Source organism: Catharus ustulatus, chromosome 5 (genome assembly GCF_009819885.2).
Source record: "Catharus ustulatus isolate bCatUst1 chromosome 5, bCatUst1.pri.v2, whole genome shotgun sequence".
Lineage (NCBI taxonomy): Eukaryota > Metazoa > Chordata > Aves > Passeriformes > Turdidae > Catharus > Catharus ustulatus.
Window position 1 is genome coordinate 42,785,858 of NC_046225.1, and position 11,736 is coordinate 42,797,593.

Sequence of the window (11,736 nt, forward strand, 5' to 3'; positions counted from 1 at the left end):
TGGTACACAAATCCATCATTTCACACCATGTCACCTCTCTAGCTTTGGACAATCAAACTCCTGTGCCCATAGCATGGCATTGTTTTCCATGTTTCTAGCAAAAGGCAAGCTTCTTACCTCACATCAGAATGTTTTTGGATGTAATTTTCTTATTTTTTCTTCCAGTATGTCCCTGCCTTGATGGAAGAAAGTGTTGTTTTCCTGAAAACTTGGCAGAGTGAGAGTTGAAGAAAAAAGTTTTAAGCAGCAAATGTTTAAAACCAATTCATCCTTCTATAAACTCATGGAGTGCTCTGTTTCAGGCTGCAGAACCAGAATAAACTCTAGTACATGCAGAAACAAACAAAAAACTCCCAAACACTTCAGAGTCTGCATTTTAAGTCATAAACCTCCTGTCTTGCTTCAGAGCTTAGTCTATATCATAATAAACTATATTGGAATTCAGTTTGTGAAGTTTAGACAGTAACAGTCTAGGATGCTAAATGGAGCCTGAAAATCACTTGCATATGTATGGAACATCATGTACTGAAACTGGCTGTCCAGAGGTGAAAGGTCAGAGTGTTCCAAACTGTACAGCCTGTTTTCTAGTTCAAAACTCAGGGGTATATGGGAGCTCTTTTTATAATAAATACTACTTATTTTAAAAGAGTTCCCAGAGTAATAAGACTGATTATATACAGACTGTAGTTTTTCCTAATTCCATTTTTATGCAACAGGAATGATTAATAATTTGGATCCTGGTGAACTTTTCTTATCAGCTTTTGGTTAGTGGATGTCTGATAAATTAGCAGTACTCTTAGTTTTTCCTGGCAAGGGAGAATTCCTCTCTCCATTTCCTGGTGGTGTGACAAGCCCCTCTGTTGCTTTTCTCATGCAACTGGCAAAGAAGGGAGGAGTGGAGCTCTTGTACTTTACCCCTCTCCCAGGCATTTGAAATTCCTAGGCTGGAAAGACATGTGAGGTGGAGAAGGATATTTCTACAACTCCTCCCTACTTGCCCCAGCTTTGTAGATGCTTTGAAGCAGTGCTTTAGGTCAACTGACCTCTCATTTCAAACTTTAGGTTATAATTTTTACATAACTCTGGAACTTTTCTCTGCTGTTTAGATTCTGAGTAGCAAGCTGAAACTGATAAGTATGTATTTAAATTTTTTGTATGCAGATTTGGCAGGCCAGGAATGTCTTGTCGCCATCCCCCCCCCCCCCCCAATATTATAGAACTTTGAAAGGTGGTGAATTTGTACCGTGAATAGTGCAGAAACTGAAGACTTAAACCTCAATGTTTTCAAGAGGCTTCATACTTATGAAGAGTAAGTGTCTTAGTGCCTTTTAAAGCCATGTTAAGGATCTGTTCTAAATTAACAAGCCAATAAGTGGAAAGTAATTTTTTAAAGTGAAATGGTATGTTTCAGAGCTGTTTCATAAAATTATAAATTAAAAACTAGAAATTTAAATATTTTATTTTCAAAAGTTGTTTAATTACAGATGTGCTTGATTTGTGCTTGATTTTCCTCTTAACTGATACTTGTGCACTGATTTCCCCCTCCCCCCTCACCTTGTTTTCTTTGTAATTAAAAAAAAAAAATGTAAAGGAGGAGTTGGGGACATTTATAAAATAATGATAAATGTTTGAAAGAAATCTAAAGAGAATAGTATATTGAATGGAATGAGATGCTGATGTCACATTAAGGTATTGAAGTGCTGCTTACTTTAATTTTGAAAACACATGCCTAAAGCCTATGTTTGCTGCTCAGTGTTTGCAAACTGACCTATGCATTGACTTTCAATCTATGTTGCTGAGATTCTGATTATTGTATTGGTTTTCTGAAGTTTTGCTTCTGTTATATTATTTCAATTTTGCATATTTTGCAGAGGGTTAGATATGGTAATGACTAGGAAAGAAATTTGTTGTCATTTATTAGTTTTGTTGTAAGCCTGATGTAATGTCAGCTCATATTATAATTATGGCTCCTGGCAAAAAAGTTGCAAAGCATTTCTCAAATTTTGTGCTTAATTGCTGCATTTCTCAAATTTCACAATTAATTTATAGGAGTTGAATATTTTCTGAGAGGCTGTGTTTTCCTGTTGTGTATGGAAAAGGGTTTGCCCTTCAGTTCTGACAGCCTGTAAAAGTTCTGATGGGGAATCTTAAAGCTGACTGAGCAAGGAACTGTTTTTCTTTTTAGCTCGTTCACTCCTTGGTGGTTCTGCTCCCTTTAATAGCTGCAGTCAAACGTCATGTCCAAATTTGGCAAGCTGATGTCTTTTTTGTTTAAAGTTAAACCCCATTTTGGCATTGGAAATGAGATAAGCTCATTTCAAAGGACTGAAGTTGGAATGAAGTTAGCAAGGCTTTGTGCCAGCAGATAAGTCCAGTACGCTTCATAAATTAACATGCTGGCACTTACATAATTTTTTGAACAACATAAGCTGGCTGTTACACAACTCTCTGGTGTGTTTGCCATTCGACATTACCTGAAAAAATAATGCACAGCAGTTGTTAGATTTATAGAATCTCTTTCATGAGGCATATTATAGAGCAGCATTCAGGAAACAGTCCAAATACTTCATTAATTGTGCAATGGCACGTATCTACAGGAACAATAAAATACTTCTTCAGACACCCAGCACTGCCTCTACTAAAGGCAAAGTCTCACTTTTTATTTCTACAAGATTTAGTCCTATTTCTTGATTTCATGTGGGATTTTATGCTTTTAGCCATGTAATCTTTTTTTGCTACGTGGAAACTAACTGTGTCTTTTCAAGAGAAAAGCTCATATTTACTAAAGGGATAGGGAAGAGATCAAGTGGCATCAAGACATTAATCTCTTGTTCTTTCCAAACCATAGGTGTAAAAGGTAAACATTTACCATAGATTATTTTTGTTTGTGTCTGTGTAGGCCAAAATACATGTCTGGATGCTGTTAGGATGGCAGTGGCAGCCAACCATACATATTTTCTTGTCCTCAGTTGCATGACACGAGTCAAGTATTGGCAGGGCCCAGGAAAGAAGAGGGTGGAGGAAATAAGGGAACTAGAAAATAGGCAATGGAAGTGATGGAGGTAACATGAGGCCTTCCAAAAGGGTATGTTAAATTGTAATTTAGCAGATAGCAGTAATTTTAGATACTTAGAAACTGTTGGCCAATTGTGTTTCAGACACGACCCAGTCAGCTTTTCCTGTGTACATCTTGCTTAAATATTGCATCCTTTCTTTTCAGACATGTATTTTGTAACATGTCTCATTCATGGGATATGAATTATTGTATCCACACTATTCATAGACTAAAACTGACACAAAATGCTGTAGTATGTCCTTTCTATGTTAGTTATAATTAACCTTTTTCTGCTCCTTAACTAATCAATATGAAAGGTTATAGGCAAGTGGATGTGCTGGAATTACATATGCTGCTGCTGGAGTAGCACTAGATGTAACAAAAATTTCAGAGAATTTTGCAAAACTCAAGACTAAAAATAGTACAGCTTGTGTGACTAGAGGAACCCATCGGGCAAGAGGCAATAGCAATACTTTTTGAATAGCATTTTGTCTAAAAATTATTAGATGACAAGAGAGAGCTTGTTCTTTTTGGAGTGGTAAAACTGTTACTGAAGATCCTGTTTGTGGTGTATGTTCCTCTCTATGGAAACACTTGTGTGTATGTATGTTTTCTTCTTTTAGTATATTCTTGTCAGTGAAAGTTATATCTGGAAAAAGATCTGAAGTGATTTCTTGGTTAAAAAGAAAATGCTTATCCCTGTGTGGTTGTGATTTGTAGTTTGTTCCGGCTCTAAGATTTTAAATTCTTTTTCCATTTAAAATTTTTAAATTATTATGGTTTGACTTACTGAGAATGTCTTACATTGTAAATAACGCATAATAAAAGTCTGTTAATAACTTTAGGAAAGACAGAAATAAGGTGGGAGACTAAGCTTCTCATCCTGTTTGGATCTTCTTGTGAAGTTTCTCCTAGTTTTCATTCTAAGCAGTTCTTTTTAACCACGCCTTTATCTGTTACTGTGAAATACTGCTCTTGCGTTGGGCTCTTCAAATATAGCAAAGCAAAGGACTTATATGCAACTGTACTCCAGCTGTGTGAATGCCATAGAGAATGTGTCTGGTGTTTCCCTGGGGCAGGTTACAGGTTTTATGGAGGCATGTAGGCAATGAGAGACCGTAAGGTTTTGAACCATGGTCCATGGTGGGTCATTCTGTATTGCTGTACTTGACAGGTTTTCCTCTCAGCCCCTGTGTGTGAGCTTGTGTGCATTTGTGTCTATGAGATAAAGATATCCTTGGTAAACAGGTATTTACAGTTGTTCTGTGTTAGTCTACTGACCCAAGACCTCATAGGAAGAAGGGAAAACAGAAGTTCATTCTGCCTTAAGCCTGAAAAAAATACATGGATTTTTTTTCTAAGTACAGAACAGTCAAGTGTTTCTTCAAAGCATGTGTCAAACTTCTAGATCAATACCTTGACCTATTTTGTGGTCTCCCAAGAGATAAGACTCCATACACAAACAAATGATGAGATCACATGTGAGATCACATGTTAGGTCATAGTCACTTGTAGTCCAAGTGCCAAAACTTCTGAGTATTTTTCTCTTAGAAATGGGCATCAGAATGTCTTTTAATATACAATTGTTATCTTATGTTCCATAAAGTACTGTATTCAGCATCTATTTTTCTTTCACTTTGTGGCTTGGCTTTAGCATTTGAACAGCAGTTGCTATGGAAGAGTTAGCCATGTTTATTGGGTCATGACAAACGGCAACAGCTGAAAGACAAATATTGTATTCTGTTTTAAGTATAAGGTGGGCCCTGAGCCAGAGATTAGCAGCTTCAGAATATAGCTAGCCACAAAGCTGGATCCTCAGGTCCTGACGCACACTCTAGTTAGTCAAGCAGAATGCTTAAATGTAGCTAGATACTGTAAATATTTTCCCCATTACTATCTTTATTAATCTCTTTCTGCTTGTTTAAAGGACACTGGCAGGTTTTTATGTCCATGAATTAGTTTCTTATCAGCAAAAGAAAATATCAAATGAAGGTAATTAATTATGTATTTCACACTTTGCTCTGACTGGACTTTTTGCTTGATTCTGTTCAGTGAATGTAGGGGTAAGTGCACAGAATTGAGAAAACATTTGCAAAAACTGGCTGTAGTGTGAAAAATTATGAACTGCTGCAAGGATAAAAACAGCAGAAACTTAAGCAGGACAGTCACATTTTATCAGCATGTAATAACTGTATATGAAATGGTAGATGTGAAAACTGTCAGATATGCATATCCACAAAGAGTCCTAAAACTGGTATTCATAAATCCACTATTGTTATACTCCAGCATGTGTGGAGTTAATATAGTTCATACCACAGCTGGGAAATTTTGTTCTTGAAGTTTGCTGGTACTGTGGGAGTCCATGCCAGAATTTGGTGTAATTCCTCCACGGCTTTTCAAAGGGTAATCCTCATTCCACAATGTGAAGTAAATCATGGTATTTACAGGTTGTGCTTTGAAATGCGAGTAAACTCTCCTAACAAAAATCTCTCTGGAAATAGAGACCTGGAAACAGTTTTGCTTGCAATCCTTACCCACTGACTCCCTCCAGCTAAAAAAACCTCACCCAACAAACCAAACACCAAAACCACTGAAAACTAAAAAACTCTTCAGAAATGCAAAAAAAGTCTCCCTAAGACTGATTTTTTAACCCCCTCTTGCCTGTCCATTGCAGCAATTTCTTATTTAGCACTTCTCAGACCTTAAAAGTAGCTTGCTAAAGTCCTCTCACTTGAGAGAATGCCAGAATGTTAAAGTCAGGATCTTCTCACCACTTCCAGTCTGTGTGCTATGGGAGCTATTAGCTGACATAAGTTATATGGCCTGATGCAGGAGATCTTCTCATCTTTGGAAATTCTGGATTTCTGCAATGATGTCAAGATGCTGAGGTCTTTTACTTGACCTCTGGATAAGACAAGAGCTAGAGTGTGAGAACTTGAACGGAATAAAACAGAATTGCAGTAATTTTCAGCAGTAAAATGTTTCATATTCTGTGGATGTCTGCTTTTCCCTCAATAGTACTTTTACCTCTGGAGTTGACAGGAAGAGGAGGAGTGGTAGAACAGGAGGGAAAAGTAGGGTAGGTCACTGGTATGGGGGTTTGAGTGAGCAGCTGCATGGCGCTTACTTTCCAGCTGGGCTTAAAACCAGGGCAGTCAAATTTCCAGCTGGACTTAAAACCACGCCCTTCAGGGTGGGCAGACCCATAGAGCCTGAAGGGTTTCTTTGGGCTTGCCCTAGCTGTTTGTATCTTCCCCTGTTGATCTCTTGTGTCTTTGGAGTCTACTGAGACTGTAATAGTTACCTTTCTAAGGCTTTCCTGGCGAGCTATCATTCATGGAAGCGCAGCATGTGTGTGCTGAAGGAAGAAGGCTGACAAGGCTGGCTCCATAATATGGCCAGGTATCCTGATTCTAGAGCCTCATAGAGCTCTCCCTGGTTTTGTCTGCCTCTGATGTCCCAAATACACTGCTCTTTCTTCACTCTCTGATTTTAGTGTGTTTTGTTGTGTATTAGGTTTTTTGTTTGTTTGTTTTTTAGTGGAGGAGGTTGAAACATCTGCTGTTTCTGTATCTGAGGTACAGGATGTACCTGTGAATGTGTGACTGTAAGTGACACCATTTATTTTAATTTAGTGGTGTTTTCCCCCTGCATTAAAACAATGGCTAACACCTTAAAAACCAAGGACATCTTAGCATGAATGCTAAGCAAATAAATTGCAGGTTTTCTGCCTTGAGGATTCTTGTCTCGAAGCCTGCACTGTTTGTGACCCTGCAATAAAATAGATAAACAAAGGAACTATGCGTTGCAAAGAATGAAAAAAGTTTGGATAGTTGGCAGTAATTTCAGGATCCTGTGCACAGAATTTATCACTGATGTGTGCAACTGAAAAGTCAATTTTCTGTAACAACTAAAAATGCAGAAGTTTTGTAATTAAAGCTGTGATGGTCAGAAATTATTATCTGATGCTGGTGTAGGTTTGGGCCAATTTTTCTTTGGCAACTCTTTGACTTTCTATGACCACTCTTCTTTAAAACTCCTTTTGACTGAAGTGGTAGGTACAAAAATTTTGCACCCCTATGTAGCAGTATGTTTGTTTCAGAATGTGAGTATGGATTGGTGCCTAGTAGGGTTTTGTTTTTTTTAGGTTCTGGGTGTTTCCCTGTGTTTTTGATGGCATATGACTTCCATACTTTCTGCTTCAGATTGTCTCATGTGCTGCTTTATGTCTTGTACCTCAGAGCTGGCTGCAGGAGCAGTTGAAATGAATCTATAAATAGTTCCTTGAACTCTTCCATGGCATATAAATATTGCTCTCTACTACCCCAGACGTACTGGGCCACATTCATTTGTCCTCTTTTATGGTGTAGGGAGGGAAGGGCTCATTCTCACCTGTTCAAATACTTCCAGTTACATGTGAAAAAACCCCCTATCTATAACAGATGAATCTGTGGTAGTGTAAGAAAAGCCTCTGGCGGGTATTAAACCAGCTGGTATTTGTACATGTTTCACATTACAGTTCGGAGCACTAACCCAGGGAAGCATGAGTTGGGTCACTGCATGCTTGGGGTTTATCTAGCAAATCACAGTGACAGAAATGGTGCGATGACCCACTTAGAACGACATGTTCAGGCTCCTCGGCTTCCCCCTCTGCAGGGCTGGTTTCACTTGTGTGCCTAACTCAGGATGAGGCAAAGAGGCTCAAAGCAAGTGACTGAAGGCTTGATTATTTTAATAGAGCAGTTTATTTCTTTGGTCCTTAAGTGGCACTTGTAGAAAGTCTTGAGATAAAATTACTCCATTTTATATTAATGTGAGATGGCCAAAACAATCTTTAAGGACCACATCCTTTAAGATATTTAAATAGCAAATTATTCTCCCAGTCACTTGGAGCTAAAGCCCAAAGTGGACACAGGTGAATACTGGGCCCTCTCTTGCAAAGGGAATCATTGGCTTGTGAGAGAGAAGCGAAACCCCTCCTTTTGGAGGGAAGTATCAAGATCCACTGCTTATAACTCTCTGGTAATTCTTTACTGGTAGAAATAAATAATTACATTATTCTTGGGATGTTTCTGAAGTGGTTTACTGGTTTGTCTGATGGATGGAAATGTAGGAGGATTACTTTGCTATTTGTTTATGTGGGTGATGAAATAATGGCTTCCAAATTTGTTATTGGTGTTGGCAGCAAGAAACATGAATTGTTGAGATGTGAGTGTCTGTACTGAGGATAGCAACACATTTCGTGTTGTCAGTCAACACTTCCCCCCCTCCCTGCCCTCGTGTCACTTGTGATGTAATGCCATTCTGATGTAGTGGAACCCTCTGTGCTCCTGATTTGTAATTAGATGTGACATCATGATATAAAGGATGCTCAAAAAATTGGTATGGGATAGTTGTTATAGGCATTAAAGCTATTTTAGTAAGAATGCTTTTTGCAATCTGTTGGCACAAAACTTTGCTTCTTTGTGACTCCTGATGAAACAAAATCTAGATATCAAAAGGCATATTTCTTAATACATTATATATGGGATTCTCATTGATGAAAATGAAACAGGAACTGGGAGTCCTGGGTGCAGCTGCGCAGTGTAACTATTTACAGCACATTTGCAGTAAAGTTGCACTTGCAGGATTGTTCAGGATCTTCCCTGATTTCATCACTACATATTAACTAGAAGCTTCTGATTTTTTTTTTTTGTGTTTCAGAGGTGACACAAAACTCATAAATGACACCCTAGCAGTCACCAGTATCACTTTCTTTGGCCTAATTAATTTCTGAGTCAGGGAAGTGCAAGCAGGAATTAATTCATAGATATGTGTAAAAATAATTTTCAAAGGAATGTGATTTCACTGTGTGGATGAGAACAATAGATTCTAGAATATAAAGATTGGACAATCTTTAGCTAGGACTTGGGAACTTAAGTCTCTCGCCATTAGAGGGAAGATAAAAATAAAATGGCAATTTTTGCATCCAGTCAAATAAGTGACATGAGGTTGATTATCAATAGAGTTGCAGAAGAAGGTCTTATTAAATTCAGCATCCCTATTTACTGTGTACAGATAAGGTGACAATTTCCATTGTGTTGGTCTGGCAGTTCCCTGCTCTGTAAAATGGATGGATTTAGGTATTGGTCTGATTGGTATTTGCTGATTGTAACAAGGGGTTCTGATGGATAAAATAGTTTTTTTAAGCTAACTTGTCAGTTAAGTACTAAAAAAGGAAACTATCTGCTCTGCTCTGTTTGGTGAACAGTTAAAAGAAGTGGATTCTGGTCTCTGCATGCCCTCATACTTTTCAATATAATAAAACCAACCCAGACTGGACATTCAGTTGTTGTAGCGCTTCTTTCTTGTGCAATTTTAGTTTCATGTTAACACAGCAATTATTACCAATACTGTGGGATCTGTTGACTTCAAAGGGGTTTGCTTTTAACTGGAGCAAAGGCAGGGTTTCACCCTGTAACTATTAATGTTGTAAGAGACTATAGTTAGCAATTGACCTAAGGTCTTTCTAGAGCTACTGACTTCATGTTTCCAGCTTCCCATGGGCTCATGCACTGCTTTTTCAAATGCACGGGAAGCACCTCGTGTTCCTGTTCAGGTTCTGTATATCAGCATTTAAAAGGCAACTAGTAAATGCCAGGCATTGCAGAATGACACCATGCTTTGCTTTGGCATGGATGACAGAATGTGGGATCTGCTAGGGTGAACCTTTGCTTAGTTTAGGATATAGATAACTACCCTGAACTGCTCATGCATTAGTCTCCCTGGCTTGTTGGTATGTTATGGGCTTTCTTGTTTTGGGAAGCCTTTGCCTTGACAACAAATATACTCACTGCAGGGTAGGGACTGAGATCACCTGGTTTTTAGGGATGCTGTGGTTATGTTACCTATTTCTCTGTAATGTAGAACAACTTTGCAACAGACTTGATTTTATTGCACTGGCACTGATTTTTCTTAGTCTGCAAATCCAGCTGCCAACTCATAGCATTAAAAGCAAATCCTAATAGAAATCAAGAGGCATGCTACATATGCTGACAAGAGAAAAGGAATTTGGTTTGATACATAATTTTCCAGAAATATCAGTGAATATTTGAGGCTTTTAATTGATCTGTTCTCATCTTTTCCTAGATATTAAACTGGCTGGCCTCCAATTCCCCAGATCTCTCTTGCTCTGGCTTTAAGGGCAAAAACCCACCTACTCATGGTGGTTTTACAGGGGTCTATCCAAGGAAAAGTTTGTTCCTTAAATAGTGTAGTTGGGATTTCAGCAGAGTTAGCAGAATTGAGTATGTTTGGTTTATCTGGATATACTTAAATATTTCTCCACTTTTTGACTAAAACATTAAGACTGCAGTCTTCTCCCAAAGTGTCAATAGCTTGCTATTCTCAAGGCAAATATTTTTACCCTTTTTCATTCACTTTGCAATTAGCAGAGGATTCTATTCCACCCCTTAACCACTCAGTCCCTTTCCTGTCCAGCATTTCTTTATATTACTGAGACTATACTAACCAACTGGTGTTACTAGGCTAGTTTTTATAGAAGACTATTAAAGCACAGTACTACCTGTTTCTGACAGTTCTCACAGGTATCTGGCATAAAGCAGTACTTCAGTGATGTCCTGAATCCTATGCTGGGTCACCCAGCAAACAGAAAGGGCAAACCACATGATGTTTGACTGCATATAGGAGCATTTGTTTATTGGCTGTGAGAAGAGCCCAATGTGTGATTGGTTTAAGCTAAATTAGCAGAGGAAGGGAAGGGTCACTTCAGTCATGCTGACTAAATTAGGCCTTGTCCCCACTGAAAGCATTGCCAGCACTGCCAGTGCTTGTACTGACAAAGGAGTTTCTGCTGGAGTTTAAAATGCAGTCCCTGTGCTTAACGTCCCTGTAGACAGCATCACTTTCAGCTACATATTTATTATTTATTCAGAGATGTTGGTGGCTTTGCATTTTCCAGCCCAGCAATTTTGAAGATGAAACAACATAAATCAGACTTGAGGGAATGGATGATGCCTGTCCAAATGCAGGTTGCTGTTGTACTGGATTCTTTAGTGCTAGAAGTATACCATGCACCGCATTTGGGAAGAAGCAGCCTGGCAGGAGTGGCCAGTGTGGTATGGTGAAGAAGGACCAAAGAACTACAGTGATTTCATGATTATAAGCCACACTGAGTATAAGCCGCACTTCTGGGTGTCAGCAACTTTTTGTCCTTTGTCCGTATATAAGCTGCACCTGATTATAAGCCGCAAGTTACAATACAGAGTGTGATAAAAGGTATCTATTCTATCACCATCTGTTGAGGGTGGGGGCAGTGATCCTTATCTCAACAGCAGATACTCTGCTAATGGGCCATCCATTGAAACCAGGCAGGGCATTGTTCTTTATCTTTTCACAACCCATCCTTCCTCCAGGGAGTCATTTTCTGCTAATGGCCCATTCAGTCCCACTGTGTGACTGATAAAATTACTTCATCCAATTGGAAGTTGCTCCAACCAGGGGGGAGAGCCCAACATTTCTTACCAAGATAAAATCAGAGGTTTTGGGAAACTAAGGTAGCCCCTTTCTCCACTGGACTCCAGAGGAAAACCGGATTTCTCCACATCACCACTGGACCTCAGGAGGGAAACTGCACCTTCTCCAGGAGCACTGCTCCAACTGAATCACATCTGTCACTGCAG